At 42.6% G+C, this 18,012-nt stretch overlaps 1 pseudogene; it reads right to left on the bottom strand.

The window, feature by feature from the left end:
* Nucleotides 1-12,600: 12,600 nt before the first annotated feature.
* Nucleotides 12,601-15,782, bottom strand: LOC108515458 (protein RCC2 pseudogene; annotated as a pseudogene).
* Between the last annotated feature and the right edge of the window lie 2,230 nt (nt 15,783-18,012).

Raw genomic sequence — 18,012 nt, 5'->3', positions numbered from 1 at the left:
TTGAATAAAATAATGGCTGCTCCATGGGCAGAGCAGCCATCATTAGATCCTTAAGGCCTATTTTTTTCTCCCTAGAATCAAAGTTCTATAAGCTAGGGACTGTATCTGACCTTATTCCACTTGCCCTAGCATCTAGTCCAGGGTCTGGCACACAATAGATTCTAAATAAATACTTAAAAAATAGATGTCGATTTTAGTAATTAGTGGATAACAATCACAGCTACAAATTATTGCCTCTTCCCACCGTGTGGTTGGTATATGCTGGCTACTTGGATTTACATCTCTCCTATCTTCATATCAGCAGGGTAGATATTATCTCCATTTTCACAGAAGAAAACTGAGACTCAGAAGGTTGTACGATTTGCCCAAGGCCACAGAGCTGCTTTGGGGTAGAACCAGGACAAGTTTCCCGTCTGTTTCTGTTTTATTCTAAAATCTGTGTCCCTTCCATTCTGACTGACTGCTTTGAGGGCCACCTGATGTGCCATTGTTATTTACCCTCTTCTCAAAATTCTTGTCTTCAAAATTTTGTGTTTATTCTCTTCTTTGCAGTACCAAGATAGTTTCTGCTAACATAGAGTTAAGACAAAGCTCCTTGCACATAGGAGAATGACAGCATCAGCTGATTTTCCTGGAGATAGTCTATGTTTGAAAATCATAGTGAAATGGAACAATCTTTTTAAAAAGCCATCTATGCAGCAGCATTCAGCTGACATATTATAGTTCCCTTTTATGTGGAAGAAGTCCACAAATGTCAATAAGTCTCTAGGTAAGTAGGTACAGAAATAATGGGTGACACTGCAATAACAGACATGGCACACGGGGTACCCACGCCCCCAGGCAGCTTTCCAGGAAACAGCTTCACTGGGAACTGGCAGGCCTTAGGAGCCATGCGGCCGCCAAGTTCTTGCCCAGTGAGAGCCCTTTCTTCCTGGCTTGTCCCTGAGACTACAAGGACATGGAAGCAGACCAGAAGCAGCAAAAGTTGTACAGTATGTGTGTTCAACTTTTAAAAATGGAAGTAAAGTGGGTATCTAATTTAACAATATAAATTAAGTATTATAAGCTTTTATTTGAAATTTTACTTATTTATTTATTTTTGAGATAGGATCTCACTCTGTCACCCAGGCTGGAGTGCAGTGGCATGATCACAACTCACTGCGGCTTTGACCTCTCTGGGCTAAGGTGATCCTCACACTTCAGCCTCCTGAGTAGCTGGGACCACAGGCGTGTGCCACCACGCCAGGCTAAATAATTTTTGTATTTTTTGTAGAGGCGGGGTTTTCCCATGTTGTCCAGGCTCGTCTTTAACTTCTATGCTCAAGTGATTCACCTGACTCAGCCTCCCAAATTGCTGAGATTACAGATGGGAGCCACCACGCCTAGCCCTTATAAACATTTTTTTTTTTTTTCCCACTGAGACGGAGTCTTGCTCTGTCACCCAAGCAAGAGTGCAATGGCATGATCTTGGCTCACTGCAACCTCCGCTTCCTAGGTTCAAGCAATTCTCCTGCCTCAGCCTCCCCAGTAGCTGGCATTACAGGCATGTGTCACCACACCTGGCTAATTTTTTTTTTTTTTTTGTATTTTTAGTAGAGACAAGGTTTCACCATGTTGGCCAGGTTGATCTCGAACTCCTGACCTTGTGATCTGCCCACCTTGGCCTCCCAATGTAAACTTTTAAAAAAGTTAAGTATACTGAGGTTTTCATGGTATTTAATATTTGTAGTCTTGAACCTTTAAATACCACTCCTTCAGTTGTCCTGATTATAAAGATATGTGGTATGATTTATAACTAGGAGAAAATTGGTACTGTAAAAACCAGAATCATGCTTCCTTTGGGAAAGAGAGCTACTGTGGAAAGCAAAATGCCTAAGGCTTCTGGATATGAAATTGTAAGCTTGGGGGCAGGGTCTTAAATGGGCAGAGTGAGTGACTGAATTGCTCCGCCTGGAAAAGAGGAAGAGTATTCTTGCTCTGGAGATGGAGGGCTCAAGGAGGAGAGACCAGTGGAAAGAAGAGAGAGATGAGATGAGCCTGCAGAGAAGAAAAGGTCAAGGAATCTTTCCATTATTCCATTCTGATTTGTTTGATTTGATATAGTCATGTAGACCCTTCATGCCACCAAGCCTTAGGCAAGTGTATCATACACATACACTGTGTTTCCCATGTCACTGTTTTGTGGAAATCGTGAGAACAGGACTGAATTCCATGCCTGTGTCCCCAGCAAGAGTGAAAAGTAGGATTTTGCAGGCATGGGAAAGTGAGGCAGAGATGGTGAAGAGAAAACAGCAACCTTGGCCATGCCTGGGAACCATGGTCTTCAGGATCCTGTGTGGGACTTCTCCCAAAATGCAGAAGGGGGTTTATAGACACTATTTCCTAGATTTTGAGGAGGCAAGATGACATTTGGGTTGCACCGGTGGAGTTTCCCAGGCCTGTCTCTTGTATTCATCCTTGGTACCTCTTTTCTTTTTAGGGAAACTGGTAGAGGGAAGAGGAGTTTTGGAGACAGGCTAACCTGAATTTGCAACCGATCTCTCTTTCTATTGCTTAACCCATTTGAGCCACTTTTTTTTTAGCCATAAAAAAAAATCTCACAGGACACAGGATGGTGAAGAAGCTTGAATTAAATGACATCTCATACACAGGTTAAAAATTCAGGTCTTGACTCCAAAGTGCTTGATTCAAATCCTGGCTCTACCATCTCTACCATCATGTGACTTTGGATAAGTTATTCAATTTCCTGTTATAAAAAATGGGGCAGCTGGGCCCGGTGGCTCACGCCTGTAATCCTAGCACTTTGGGAGGCCAAGGTGGGCCAATCACTTGAGGTCAGGAGTTTGAGACCAGCCTGGCCAATATGGTAGAGAAATCCCATGTCTACTAAAAATATAAAAATTGGCCGGTGTGGTGGCCTACACCTGTAATCCCAGCCACTTTGGGAGGCTGAGGCAGGAGAATTGCTCGAACTCGGGAGGCGGAGGTTACAATGAGCAGAGAGCACATCACTGCACTTCAGTCTGGGCAACACAGTGAGACTGTCTCAAAAAAAAAAAAAAAAAGGAAAATGGGGCAAATCAGTGCATCTACCTTCTGTGTTGTTGGGAATGTCAAATGAGATAATACAGTAAAGCACTTTAGTGTAATTGCCAGACAAGTTCTTCTTGCCCATTGCACAGATAAACCCAATTCACTGAGACATGTTATTGCAGTGGAGAAATAATTTAATTATTGCAAGGCAGCTGAACAGGAAGATGGGATTTATTATTCAAATCCACTTCCATGAAGGCTCAGAGGTTAGGGGTTTTCAGGAATAGTTTGGTGGGCATGGGGACATTAGGGAATGGGTGCTGTTGTTTGGTTGGGGATGCAATCATAGGGGTGTGGAAAAACACAGGGTACTCCTCTGGGTGGGGTCCACAGGACCGGTTGAATCCTGAGTCATGGGTTTGGGTGGAGTCGGTCAGTAGCCAGAAGGCAAGAGTCTGAAAAAGCATCTCAAAATATCAATCTTACGTTGTACAGTAATGATGTTATCTATAGGAACAATTGAAGAAGTCTCAGATCTTGTGACCTCCAGCACAGTAAAGGATTATAGCAAGGCACGCTACGCCTACATTTTAGCAGAACTCAGGCCCCTCCCATAATCCTAATCTTGGGAGCTTTCATTAGTTTTACAAAGGTAGTTTCAGTTCCTGGGAAAGGAGGGGGTTAGTTTTAGGGAGGGACGGTTATCATCCTTGCTTCAAAGTTAAACTAGAAACTAAATTCTTCCCATGGTTAGCTTGCCCTATGCCCAGGACTGAGTGAGGACAGCCAGCTTGTGGAGCTAGAAGCAAGATGGAGTCAGCCATGCTAGACTTTTTCCATTATCATAATCTTTGCAAAGGCAGTTTCAATCACATCTGGTATTACAGCAAGTACTTAGTAAATGGAGGCTATTATTGTTATTATTATATATGTAAAATGTCTGGTTTGGTAAGACATTGATTAATGATTTTGAACCTTCATTTGATCAAAATGTAAGAACTGTGAATTTCCATGCTCCCCACACCTCTTTTTCCTAGAGGAATTAACTAAAAGAGAATCAACTGATCACTTATATCAGTTATAAAGGTTCATAGAAGCTTAAAAAACACCCCTGCACTTTTTATAGATAAAGACTTCTGACCAAAGAAGTTTAAAATGTTGTTGATACATACATATATTTTATTTGGAAAAAAAAAAAGGTACTGTCAGTTCTAAGAAATATACTCCATGTTTTTCTTTGCACTTCAACAATCTGCTTGTCATTTGTCCTTTAATGCAGAATCTTCGACCTGCCAGTGTGCATCCTCTCCCTGTGGACAGCACACTCTGCCTTTTCATGCTACTCAGTTTTCCTCACACTTCAGTCTGTTTTCCTATTGTTGCTTCAGGTTGATAGCAACTTTCCATGGTATTTGAGGCATATACCCACATGCCAGGATTTTGAACGTCATACTAAATAAAGAGGATTTTTTTTTTTTTTTGGAATCAGAGTCTCACTCTTTCACCCAGGCTGGAGTGCAGTGGTGTAGTCTTGGCTCACTGCAGCCTCCACCTCCCAGGCTCAAGCAATCCTTCTAACTCAGCCTCTCAAGTAGCTGCGACTACAGGCGCATGCCACCACACCCAGGTAATTTTTGTAGAGACAGGGTTTTGCCATGTTGCCCAGGCTAGTCTCAATCTCTCAGGCTCAAGCAGTCCTCCCACCTTGACCTCCCAAAGTACTGGGATAAATAAAGAGGTTTATTATTATTATTATTATTTTTTGACAAGCCTCACTCTGTCACCCAGGCAGGAGTACAGTGGCACAATCTTGGCTCATTGGAACCTCCGCCTCCCAGATTCAAATGATTCTCCTGCCTCAGCCTGCTGAGAAATGCACCACCTCGCCCGGCTAATTTCTGCATTTTTAGTAGAGATGGGGTCTCACCACGTTGGCTAGGCTGACTTCGAACTCCTGGCCTCGGGTGATCCATCTGCTTCGGCCTCCCGAAGTGCTGGGATTACAGGCATGAGCCACCGTGCCTGGCAAAGAGTTTTTAAAAAAGAAGTTCTGGGAAAAAAAAAGAAGATTTCCCGCCTGCCCTTTGTCATGGTGGAGCAGAACTATCTGGTGCTCTGATTGTGAGGAGCTCTGCTGAGATATAGAATAGTTTGGTGTGAGAGTTCAGACTTTAGGATTAGAGGGCTTGGGTTCAAGTCCTGACTCAGAGCTTACTTGTGTGACCTTGGTCAAATCACTTAGTTTTTCTCTTTTTTTGGTTTCCTTGGGTAAAATAGGGTAGCTGGCTCTGCAAGGAGGGAGAGTAAATAAATTAATAATCCTGATGAGCGGTAAATATGTTGGTTCTTACTGTTAATGTGCTAGGCTATTTTAGTGAATTATTTCTGACCCAAACCAGTTCCCCACCTCCAGTTTCAGGAAAATAATAAACCTAGTAGTGCTGAATTACCAGGACGCGTGTAGGGCTAGTGGTTGATTTTATTCCTTATCCCTGAATGTGCATCACCCTGTACTTTGCTGTAATCTTGAATTAAATGGTCCTGAACCTCCTAATTGTAACACATTATTGACAGCTTTAGCTTTCTTGAGAGATCTCATGAAACCTCTGAAACTCTTTCTGCCTGGAGCTGGAGCCAGGAAGCTTGGATTCTAGTCCCTATTCCTCACTTCCTATGGGGTATTGGCAGCAAGGCAATTCACTTTCCTGAGCTTGTTTTTGTAGATTGGGTAAGATTCACATGACATTTTACATGAAATGATTTTTAAGTTGGGGAATGTGCAAAAGATAAGTTACTGTGTGATATGTTGATTGTAATGGTAACAGTAGTAAGTGCACTTATTTTATTAGTAGCGTGACCTCAAGGCTTACCTAGAGCATGTTTTTAGTTCTCTGAGTCCTCATAATGCTGAAGATCTTAGGCATATGATTCTTTTCCATTTACAGTGGTGGCAGCATTTGGGCAAGATATTATATAGAAGAAAGATTATAAAACATATATTAGTCAAATGTTGCTAATTATTTGCCATGATATATAATTTGAAGAAGGAAGATAGAATTTTGGGGAGATTCTTATGTGGAGTTACACAAACCATGTGCTTTTTGGATAACTTTGGAGAGAGTAAAGGGGGCATATAGGCATTATATCTATAGATCCTTTGTACATTTTAAAATTTTTATTTGAGACAAGGTCTCACTTTGTTGCCCAGGCTGGAGTGTAGTGACATGATCATAGCTCACTGCTGCCTCGACCTCTGGGCTCAAGCGATCCTCCCACCTCAGCCTCCTGAGTAGCTGGGGCTACAGGTACATGTCACCACACCTGGCTAATTTTTACAATTTTTTTTGCAGCGATGGGAGTCTCACTTTGTTGCCAAGGCAGGTTTCATATTCCTGGGCTCAAGTGACCCTCCTGCCCTGGTCTCCCAAAGTGCTGGGATTACAGGCATGAGCCACTGTACCTGGCTCTGCAGATTCTTTCATGCTCAAAAATAAATGAAAATACATTCTCCTTTTTTTTCCAAATGTGCTTTTTTCTTGATCCTCGAACTACTTTCTTATTTTGTACCTCAGTAAACACAGTGATTAGCAGAGGCTGAAGGAGAAATCACAAGCTGTTTTCCATAGTCTTAACTACATTCTGTCATGGAATAAAAATGACTGATTGTCCTATGTGTTCCAGCAGAACTATTAGATACATTGTTTTCTGGGAACGCCTCCTTTTGAATTCTTCTCATTTTGAGGGTCACCATGGCCCAAAGCCACCACTGGTTTTAGGGGACAGTCCTAGGACTCCAGTCCACTCCCAGAGAGGTCACAGCTCTGCCTGTCCATTGGTAATATATAAAAGGTATTTATGTATGTATGTATGTACGTATGTATGTATGTATTTTTGAGACAGAGTTTCGCTCTTGTTGCTCAGGCAGGAGTGGAGTCTTGCTCTCTCTCCCAGGCTGGAGTGCAGTGGTGCAATCTTGGCTTTCTGAAGCCTCTGTCCCCCAGGTTCGAGCAATTCTGCTGCCTCAGCCTCCCAAGTAGCTGGGACTACAGGCATGGGCCACCATGCCTGGCTAATTTTTGTGTTTTTAGTGGAGATGGGGTTTCACCCTGTTGGTCAGGCTGGTCTTGAACTCCTGACCTCAGGAGATCCGCCTGCCTCAGCCTCCCAAAGTGCTGGGATTATAGGCGGGAGCCACCACGCCTGGCCTTTGGATTTTGTTAATACACATCTTTCCTTGGATTTACGGGAAAAATCTGCTAGTTGTATATGTGAAGTCTTATTCTAATTCTTGCGTTATTTGGATCTGGGACTTGTAGAAACATTTGTTTGCTTATTTACTTGCTTTTTGATACATTTTCTTAAAAACAGAAAATTATTTGAAAGATAAGATGTATGTGTAGAGAAAACATATTTCAAATAAGTGCGTTAGATTTGGAGTCACTGACATAAGTGGAAAGACTTGCAGCTGCAATTCTTTATTATGTGTGAGCTTATAAGGAAACTGGGCTCAAGGGCATTGAAGGATACATAACTTTCATTGGCATTCAGGGTCTGCCCTCTATCGGTGATATGTGCATAAATATATCTTTATCCCTTAGAATTCCGCACTAGATTGAAATAAATGTTATCAATTAGGCATAGTGTATGGGAAGTCAGATATGAATGAGGTAGAAAACCCTTTAAAACTCAAATTATAATTTTCTTACTGTGGGATTTGCTGTTAATGCAGAAAGGATAGGGATAAAGTTAAAGAAAATAGACAAATTACAAACATTTTACATTTCACAATTAGAAGAAGAAGTAATTTAAAAATCTTGAATTAAATGAGGGATTGGACATCTTTATTGATGCAGGAGTAAAGTCCACTCCATTTTCTCCATGCATTGAATACACTATTTGATTTTACATAAACGTGTCTTGATCCTTTTTGTAAACCAGTTTCTCACTAATAGTAAACCCAGTGCTCTTGTTAATTATTAATGAGACTCTAAATATTCAGGGAGATAACTTTTTTAGTTCATTGCATAACACCACCAATGTAAGGGTTTTTAATTTACAATGAAATTATAACTTCATGAAACAAAGTTATAATATAACTTTATTAAAAAATTAACATTTAATGGAATTATTAAATAGTGAAAATACTAAAATTATATACTCTTTTGCATTGTTTTATTTTTTATGTAATCTTTTCTTTGGCATTAAAAAATTAACATGTGAGAAATCTTGGAGAAGAAAAATACATTGTTGTATATTACTCTCTAGGGAGTAAAGCTACATGAGTGGGCTGTGGAATCTAACTGGTTTACACATTGGCATTTTTGTAATTTAAAAACTGCCCATGCCAGGCACAGTGGCTCATGCCTGTAATCCCAGGACTTTGGGAGGCTGAGGCGGGCAGATCACTTGAGGTCGGGAGTTCGAGACTAGCCTGGCCTACATAGTGAAACCCCATCTCTACTAAAAATATAAAAATTGGCTGGACATGGTGGTGCGTGCCTGTAGTCCCAACTACTCAGGAGACTGAGGCAGGAGAATGGCTTGAACTTGGGAGGCAGAGGTTTTAGTGAACCAAGATCACACCACTGCACTCCAGCCTGGGCAACAGAGTGAGACTCTGTTGCAAAATAAATAAATAAATACAGAAATAAAAAACTATCTTTGTTTTTAAAACTGACTTCAAAATATACTACAAAACTATAGTAATAACCAAAACAGCATGGTATTGGCATAAAAGTAGACACATCACCAATGGAACAGAATAGAGGACAAAGAAATAAATTCACACAGTTATAGCCAACTGATTTCCAATGAAGACATCACGAACACACATTGGGGAAAAGGCAGTCTTTTCAATAAATGATAGTAGTCTCGACAATAAAGTCAGTGTCTTCAATAAAGGCAGTCTCTTCAATAAATGGTGCGTGTGAATGTCCAATTTTCCTACCACTGTTTATTGAAGAGACCCCTATTTCTCAGCATATCCAAAAGTCAGCTCAAAATGGATTAAATATAAATGTAGGCCAGGCATGGTGACTCACCCTTATAATCCCAGCAGTTTGGGAGGCTTTGGTGGGAAGATTGCTTGAGGCCAGGAGTTCGAGACCAGCCTGAGTAACAGAGCAAGACCCCTTCTCTATGAAAAATTAAAAAAAATTAGCCAGGCTTGGTGGCACGTGCCTGTAGTTCCAGCTACTCGGGAGACTGAGTTGGGAGGATTGCTTGAGCCCTAGAGATCGAGGCTTCAGTGAACTGTGTTCATGCCATTGCACTCCAGCCTGGGCGATGAGACCCTATCTCAAAAAAAAAAAAAAAAAAAAAAAAAAGATTAAAGGATTTAAATATAAGTACTGAAACTATGAAACTACTAGAAGCAAACCCTGGGGAAATGCTTTATTACACTGCTCTGGGCAAAGATTTTTTTGGATAACAATTCAAACTTATAGGCAATAAAAGCAAAAATAAACAAATAGAAGTATACAAAACTGAAAAGCTGCACAGCAAAAGAAACAATAAATAACTGCATCTGACCAGTGGTTAATGTCTAAGAATAGGTAAGAAACTCAGACAATTCAATACCAAGAAAACCAATAATATAATTTTAAAAAATGGGTGAAAGCGGGCATGGTGGCTCATGCCTGTAATCCCAGGACTTTGGGAAGCCGAGACCAGCCTGGCCAACATGGAGAAACCCCGTCTCTACTCAAAATAGAAATGTTAGCCAGGCATGGTGGCAGGAGCCTGTAATCCCAGCTACTCAAGAGGCTGAAGCAGGAGAATCACTTGAACCCGGCAGGTGGAGGTTCCAGTGAGCGGAGATCGCTACACTGCACTACAGCCTGGGCAACAGAGTGAGACTATTTCTCAAAAAAAAAATTTTGTTTAAAATGTTCACTCCAAGAAATATGTATACACACACACACACACACACACACACACACACACGAAATAATTGCAGCACTAAACCAGGCACCTTCGACCAAATCACAACCTCCTCTTTGATTCCCCTTCACTCTAAGCCTCTTTCAAATTCTTTTTCCTGAGCTGGAAGACTGGTCAGATGCCCACGGGGTCAGTGCAAAGCACCTTCCCAGCCGGGCAACTGTGTACCTTTCTCTAGGAGTGCATGACATCCTTCCCCGCAACTCCTTGTTTTAAAGGATTTAACCCATTAGGAAATTCATTTTTCAATCTAAGCCAAAAGGAGGTGTCAGACATGGCAGTCTTCACTTTGAAGGTCCATTTCCTGCTCCAGTCCCTGGCAAGCGTTCTAGAAGAGCCTAGCTGTCGGGTTTACATGAGGCCACCAGAAGATCTAAGCCCAGCTCTGCCCAAGGCGGCTCCTGCAAAGGCTGGGACCTCGGGTGCTGCTTCCTCAACCCTCTCCGCGACCACAACTCAAAGGAGAGACCTCAAGGATGCGAGGAGCAACACGTGCTTGGCCTGTGTTCCAGGAAAGAGACCTGTCCAGAGAAACAGATTAGGCAGTCACATGGAAACGAGTCAGAGGTGGTGGTTTGGGGGTGATCTGGACAAATTATGTTAGTTTAGCAAAGCTCTGAAGTGGCAGAAGAGCTCCGCTGGACTACTGATTGAACCTGATTGAACACAGAACAAGGCATGAGCATGGTGTCAGACTAGGTCTTAGAGAGATGCAGGCCAGTCTCCTCCGACAGGGCCTTTGGACTGCCGAGACAGACACTGCTACCTACCCTCCACCAGCAGGAGTCATGGTAAGGAGTGACTGGGGTGGAAATTTGGGGAAAAAGCAACAACTAGATCGTTTTTGGCATTTTAACATGGAGACAGTGATAAGTGGTAACAACGGCAAAAGAAAAAACAAACAAACAAACAAACCTTGAAGAGACCAATATTTAACCCCCATCCACCCAAGTTTCACACTTAAGTTCTATTCCCATCTCCCCCATTAGCACCACTGAACTAAATATCTATTTTAAAGCACCCAAACCAGTCTAGACCCTCTGGAAATCAAAAAACCAGCCAGAGCTGTCACCTGTCTTGGGTCCAGGCGAGAGGAGGGTTCCAGGAAAGGCACCTAGTTAGTCACCCAGCGCAGTGCACAAGGCGGCAAGCTTGGGCATGAGCACTTGATGGGGACGCGGTTGGCAGTCACAGCATCCGTGCTGACACGCGACGAAGGGGACTCTTCGGTAATCCTGACTATTTGGTACCAGAGCCAAGACTGGAGGGAGCTGGGTCAGCAGAAAGGTACCCCGAGTCTCAGCAACAGGATGGCCCGTGAGAGGCAGGATCCAGGCGGGAGAGAAAAGGGGACCAAAGCACGTCTTGCACAAGGCTGGTACGGACAGGGCTGATCCTTCTTGCAAGGACCAGATAATGCACTTGACTGCTGGCTGATCAATCTCTAACTGGTGAGTGTGCGTGACAAGGCTCGGCCCTGGCTCCACAGGGAGCCACGAAGCTGACTCAACTGATACAAATGTTCCCACCTCTGCCCCACCCCCAAATTCCCATGGTTCCACCATCATCTGATTTTCATTTGGACTTCTTTTACAGCTAAAGTAGGTATAAATGGCTAAACAGAGACCCCCAACACCCCCACCAGGAGGGACACGGCAGATTCTATAATGGTGCAGCCAGAAGGCTGTGGACATATAGGCAGCAAGTGGGGAGAAACAGAACCGACACCGGCCTCAATCAGAACTGACACCGGCCTCTGCTGATGTGCAAGAAAAAGCGGGAAAGGAGTGTCACAGATGCTTCTGAAGCACGCGAGCGTGATTTTGGATGGAGGCCTGCTGGCAGGGACCAACTTTGCCTAGCTGGCTGCTGCCAGTTCCTGTAAGGGGCATTTTTTCTGAGTAAATGGCGATTCCTCTTCCATGTAGCATTCGCTTGGATCACGATGCTAATTATAACTGGAAAGGGGTGTTTTGGGGAGTGTATTTAGGAAAGGAAGAAAGAAAAAACTTAGAAAAAAAACTAGATTGCTCAAAGTTTCTTCCTCTTTTGTAGGAATAGTAAGTCAACTATGAGCAAACACTTTAATTCAACATTAAGAGGAAAAAACATACTTTGGAAAGCATACAGAAAAAAAGGTAGTTAATGTTGGATGGCTTGTAAAACGGAACCTCAGGGAGCCTAAACAAAAATGCATCTTTGGTCAACTTCTGCTTTTTTTTGAGATGGAGTTTCGCTGTTGTCACCCAGGCTGGAGCGCAGTGGCACGATCTCAGATCAACGCAACCTCTGCCTCCTGGGTTCAAGTGATTCTCTTGCCTCAGCCTCCCGCGTAGCTGGGATTACAGGTGCAAGGCACCATGCCTGGCTACTTTTTTGTGTTTTTAGTAGAGACAGGGTTTCATCACATTGGCCAGGCTGGTCTTGAACTCCTGACCTCAGGTGATCTGCTTGCCTCAGCCTCCGAAAGTGCTGGGATTACAGGCCTGAGCCACTGTGCCCAGCAACTTTTGCTTTTTTAAATTCCTAGTTTGACTTCACTTCCCAGTGCTCATGGAAATGACATCTGCTGCGAGAAGCGTGGAGTTGGAGGAGTCTCTGGGAGCATCAGAGGGTTGGGAAGTTTTATTCTGGCAGTTTCTTGATCTTCTCTTTCTCGGTCTCGCGTTTGTCTCTTGCTATCACCAAGGAGTGTGAGTAGCCCTTGGTGACCTGCTCTGAGAAAATGCTATCCAGGGTCTTCACCTCCTGGACTGCAGTGGAAGACTTGGGCTTGTGGTCCCCGTAGCCCTGTTCCTCGAAGGTCGGCAACAGGCACCAGCTGATGGTACTCTCATTGGCGACCACAGTGATGCTGCTCTTCCCACAAGCCAGGCTCTGTATTCTCCAGCCACAGAGGTCCTGCACTGCTTTTGGGTACACGGTAGATTCATGGGAGGTGCTGGTGCCCCCCCAAGAGAAACAGACCACCCACTTCACTGATGGCAAAGGAGCAGGTGTAACCAGCATAGATCTGGGACGCCCCACATCCAGAAAAGTCAAACAGCTGCACCAGACAGGGGACCGACCATCTCCTCCTTCTGCTCTGCATGGCCCAACCTGCCATAGCCACCGGAGCCCCAGGAGAAGACTGGCTTCTGGGAGTCCAGGACCAGTGTGTCGTTAGCACCACAGGCCACGTCTTGCACAACCATATTTGGCACAGGCAGCATCTGTTCATTTTTGGTCTTCCTGATGAAGATGGCCACTTGCCAGGGCACCAGTTCGCAGTCGTATTCTATCTGCTGTGGCCAGGCAATGAACTTCCCATCCGAGTTGTGTCTCAGCTGACCATATTCAGGGCACCCAAAGGAACAGAGGTTTCCTTTGCAGTCTGTTATTGTGCTGAATTCAGCCCCACAGGCCATTTTGGTAATTGGCTGGCCATTGTACATTATCTGCGTGGGGCTGTGGACAGGATCTGTCTGGTTGCCAAGGACCAGCTGCCCCATCTTGTTTTCCCCAAACGCAAACACGGAGCGGGTTTCTGTCAAGGCCAAGGTGTGGTTCCGCCCACACGCTGCAGACATGATCACTTTGTGACTGAGACCCTCAAAGAGTCTGGGGGCTTTCACTCTCTTGGTGTCGCCATGTGCCAGCTGCCCCTTCTTTGAGGAATTTTAAAAAGCTGATCTCTTAGAAATATAGTAGAATAGTGGTTACCAGAGGGTCACGGTGGGGTGGGGTAAGTAGGGAGGATGGGGAAATGAGGAGAGGTTAGTGAACGGGTACTAGTTTGAAGAAATAAGGTCTGGTGTCCTATTTTTGACTATATTTGACAATAGTGAATATTTCAAAATAATGAGAAGTTTTGAATGTTCTTATGACAAAGAAATGATAAATGTTTGAAGCGAAGGTAAGCCAGTTACCCTGATTTGATCATTTCACAATGCATACCTGTATTTAAAGATCACACTCTGTCCCATAAGTATGCAAAATTATAGGTCAAAAATAAAATAAAATGTAAGAAATCTCTGTCTTTGGAAATTACTATTTTCTCTCTTTTTTTTTTTTTTTTTTTTTGAGATGAAGTCTTGCTGTGTCACCCAGGCTGGAGTACAGTGGCTTGATCTCGGTTCACTGCAACCTCTGCCTCCTGGGTTCAAGCGACTCTCCTGTTTCAGCCTCCTGAGTAGCTGGGATTACAGGTGCCTGCCACCATGCCTGGCTAATTTTTGTATTTTTACTAGAGACAGGGTTTCCCCATGTTGGCCAGGCTGGTCTCAAACTCCTGACCTCAGGTATTCCACCTGCCTTGGCCTCCCAGAGTGCTGGGATTACAGGCATGAGCTACCACGCCCAGCCTGGAAATTACTATTTAAAGTTAGGAGTTATCTGTTTACTTATTTGTTGTCCCTGTTGTTTGACTTGTAGACTTTGGTACAGCCTGAAGTGTAAAATTCCTATTGTTAACTACATAAAATCCTGTTATTAATAAACAAACTCGAAAGAATACCAGAACAAACATTTCTTTATTATGAAGCCCTCTCTTTTTAAAAAACATTCAGCAGAAACAAACAACATACTGTATGCCAGAATATCAGCATCACTTCCAGAAAATTACTCCAAGTTTCACAGCAGTGCACTGGTTTCCACAGTTTTGGGGAATAGAAAAGCAGGGTAGTAGCTGTCATACCTGTATTCAGTTTCTTTTTTCTTGTTGTATCCTCCTTTTTTTTTTTTTTTTTTTTTTTTTTTTTTTGAGATTGCCCAAGGTGGAATGCAGTGGTACAATCTCCACCGCAACCTCTGCCTCTTTGGTTCAAGCGATTCTCCTGCCTCAGCCTCCTGAGTAGCTGGGACTACAGGTGCGCATCACCACGCCTGACTAGTTTTTTTTTTTTTTTTTTAGAGACGGGGCTTCACCATATTGGCCAGGCTGGTCTCAAACTCCTGACCTCATGATCTGCCCACCTTGGCCTCCCAAAGTGCTGGGATTACAGGTGTGAGCCACTGGGCTCGGCCTATTGTATCCTCCTTTAATGAGTTTAAAGTGTCCCCTCAAAAGCTGTTGAAGTTCTAACCCCCGGTACTTGTGCATATGACTTCATTTGGAAAATAGGATCTTTGCCGATGATCAAGTTAAGATGAGGTCATTAGGGTGGGCCCTAATCTAATATGATTGAGTCCTTACAAAAAGGGGAAATTTTGTCACAGAAACTGACCCTTAGAGAAGACAATGTGAATACACAGGGATAAGGCCATCGATTTAATACCAGCCAATGAACACTTGAGGGTCCCAGAAACTAAGAACCCTTTCAGATAATCAAAATGCCAGTTTTTTGTTTGTTTGTTTTAAGACAGAGTCTCACCCTGTCACCCAGGCTGGAGTGCAGTGGCATGATCTTGGCTCACTGCAACCTCCGCCTCCCAGGTCCAAGCGATTCTCGTGCCTCAGCCTCCTGAGTAGCCAGGATTACAGGTGTGTGCCACCACACCCAGGTAATTTTTTTTCTTGTATTTTTAATAGAGATGGGGTTTTGCCATGTTGGCCAGGCTGTTCTCAAACTCCTGGCCTCAAGGGATCCATCTGCCTCAACTTCCCAAAGTGCTGGGATTATGGGTGTGAACCACCATGCTTGACCAAAATGCCAGTTTTCTAAATGTATGTTTACTTTTTTGGTTTCCTGCATATATCCCAACATCCTTATCTTTTACTTGCCCACTACGTTCCCGTTTCTCTTTAAATCAGGTTTTGATTTTCTGAAAGTCTGAATGTTGAATTCACTGGTGTCCTGGAATACACTGCAAATAATTCCTACTTGCATTTCACGGACACTATGTTGCCTTTCCCTGGGTAAGTTCTGCTTGCTTAAATTGTATATGTAAAGGTACCCTCAGCACTTTAGAGGACATATACAGTATGAATTCAAAATATAATTACTTTTAGGAGAGTACATAGAAGTACTCTGAACCATGGAGTACCATTAAATGGAAGTTTTTATTATAATTACCAATTTTACATGATACATGCAGTTATGTATGTGCTCTGATTCCTATCTCCTCCCTTACTGTGAAAGGGCTGGTTAATTGAGGAGAATGTGAAGGTTATTTCACCACAAAACGCTCTAACGCTCTAACTCAGAGTATTAACAGTATTTATTCTGATTGTCAGTTTTTTCTTATGCATCCCTTTTCATTATCTGATTCACATCTCTCACAAGTGATGTTGGTGTAAATGGTTGAATATTTTCAGAGTACAGTAAATATAACAACATAGCACCTTAATCTTACAATAAGGTTATTTTTTCTGTCTTAATTTTATCCTATTTTATCCTTACATATTTCAGAATATGGATCAGCAGTCTTTTTTTTTATTAATTTATTTTGAATAAATAATTGCTGCTGTGTTGACCAGGCTGGAGTGCAGTGGCATGATTATAGCTTACAGCAGCCTCAACCTCCTGGGCTCAAGTGATCCTCCCATCTCAGCCTCCCTAGTAGTTGGGACTACAGGCATGAGCCACCACACCTGGCTAATTTTTACATTTTTGGTAGAGATGGGGTCTACTATGTTGCCCAATCTGGTCTCAAACTCTTGAGTTCAAGCAATCCTCTTACCTTGGCCTCCCAAGGTCCTGGGATTTCAGGCATGAGCATTACTTTCAGCCAGCTGCTTCTATACAATAGGCTTTGTTCTTACCGCGTTTTCTAATGTATTTTGTGCTATTTCCTACTGTTCTAAGACACAAAAGTAAAAAAAATACATATTTTCATATAATATTTACATATATATAATGTTTACATATGTATTTGTTTTTGATGTCTGGGTCCAGAGTTATACCTGAAGTTTTTATTAGGTTAACCATGATAATTGGTGTCCTACTGCTGTCAGATTTACTCTAACAAAGAAATAGATTACTGTTTATTATATTGAAGGAAGGGTGTATTTAACAATGGCTAGCTTTTGAAGTGAAAATCCCAACAGATAGTGACCCAATTTATTGTGGGATTTAATATGTTTGATGGAGGGGACAGAAAACATTTTTAGCCAGTATCATGATTTCTAATTTTTGTTTGGGTCTTAGAGAAGAGGGAAGACTTCACCTTCCGGATCCCCTGTGGACCAGTTCCAGATGTTGGAAACAGACATTTGGGAGATCTTTGGATTCCTGCATGGACTTGTGACCTCCTATCCTAAGTCTGGTAACAATTTTTATTTTTTTATTTTATTTTATTTTTTTAGCATTCTTGAATTGTACAGTGAGAAATGGAGTTGCTTTTGTCAAATGTTCCTCCTTTGTGCCATGGTGTACTCTGGGCATATCTGTAACTTTGCATTGGCTGTAAGGCTCTTCATTTTAGCTTTGTAGATGAGAGTGTGGTGCTTAGTTTCAAATTCTGTCTCTGCTACTTTCTAGCTGTGTGAGCCTGGGTGAATTACTTATCTTTCTGAGTTTTAGCTTTCTAATGTGTAAAATGAGAGTAATAAAGTGCCTAGTTCATGGTGTGGTTGTAAGGATGAAATAAGATATATGATGGCTCAGCATAATGGTATGTGGTAAGCACTAAGTCAATGACATCTATTACTATTACCTCTATACTTGTGCTGCTCGTGAATTCGTGTCTTATTTGCAAAGAGCTTAGCTGCAGCCCTCTGAGACTATTAAACGGAACTGATTGATCAGAGTTTGGTCACCTAGTGCCTACATTATATAGAGCCAAGGAACCAGTTAGTTTTGGACATGTTGGTGGATCAACTTAAATTCATGCCACTGGCCTTGAAGGACCTCGAACAAGAGCATTTTCTTGGTTCATTGCAAATATGACTAGTGTTAGAAAAACAACCTATGCACATGTGTGTTAGAGGCATCACCTCTGTGGAGGAAGCATCATTATAGTTACTTATTGACTTATTGCTGTGCTATATTTTATATAATAATGCTTTAATAATGTTTTAGACAAAACGAAAGTATCCTTAAAAGAGCTCAAACACACACTGAATTGCTAAAAAGTTATATGACAAAAGAGTGATGTAACGACATTTTTATGAGTCAA

This window comes from Rhinopithecus bieti, unplaced genomic scaffold, assembly GCF_001698545.2.
Source record: "Rhinopithecus bieti isolate Rb0 unplaced genomic scaffold, ASM169854v2 scaffold_35077, whole genome shotgun sequence".
NCBI lineage: Eukaryota > Metazoa > Chordata > Mammalia > Primates > Cercopithecidae > Rhinopithecus > Rhinopithecus bieti.
The sequence above is the reverse complement of the archived record's forward strand: the minus strand, read 5'-3'. Positions and strand labels throughout refer to the sequence as shown.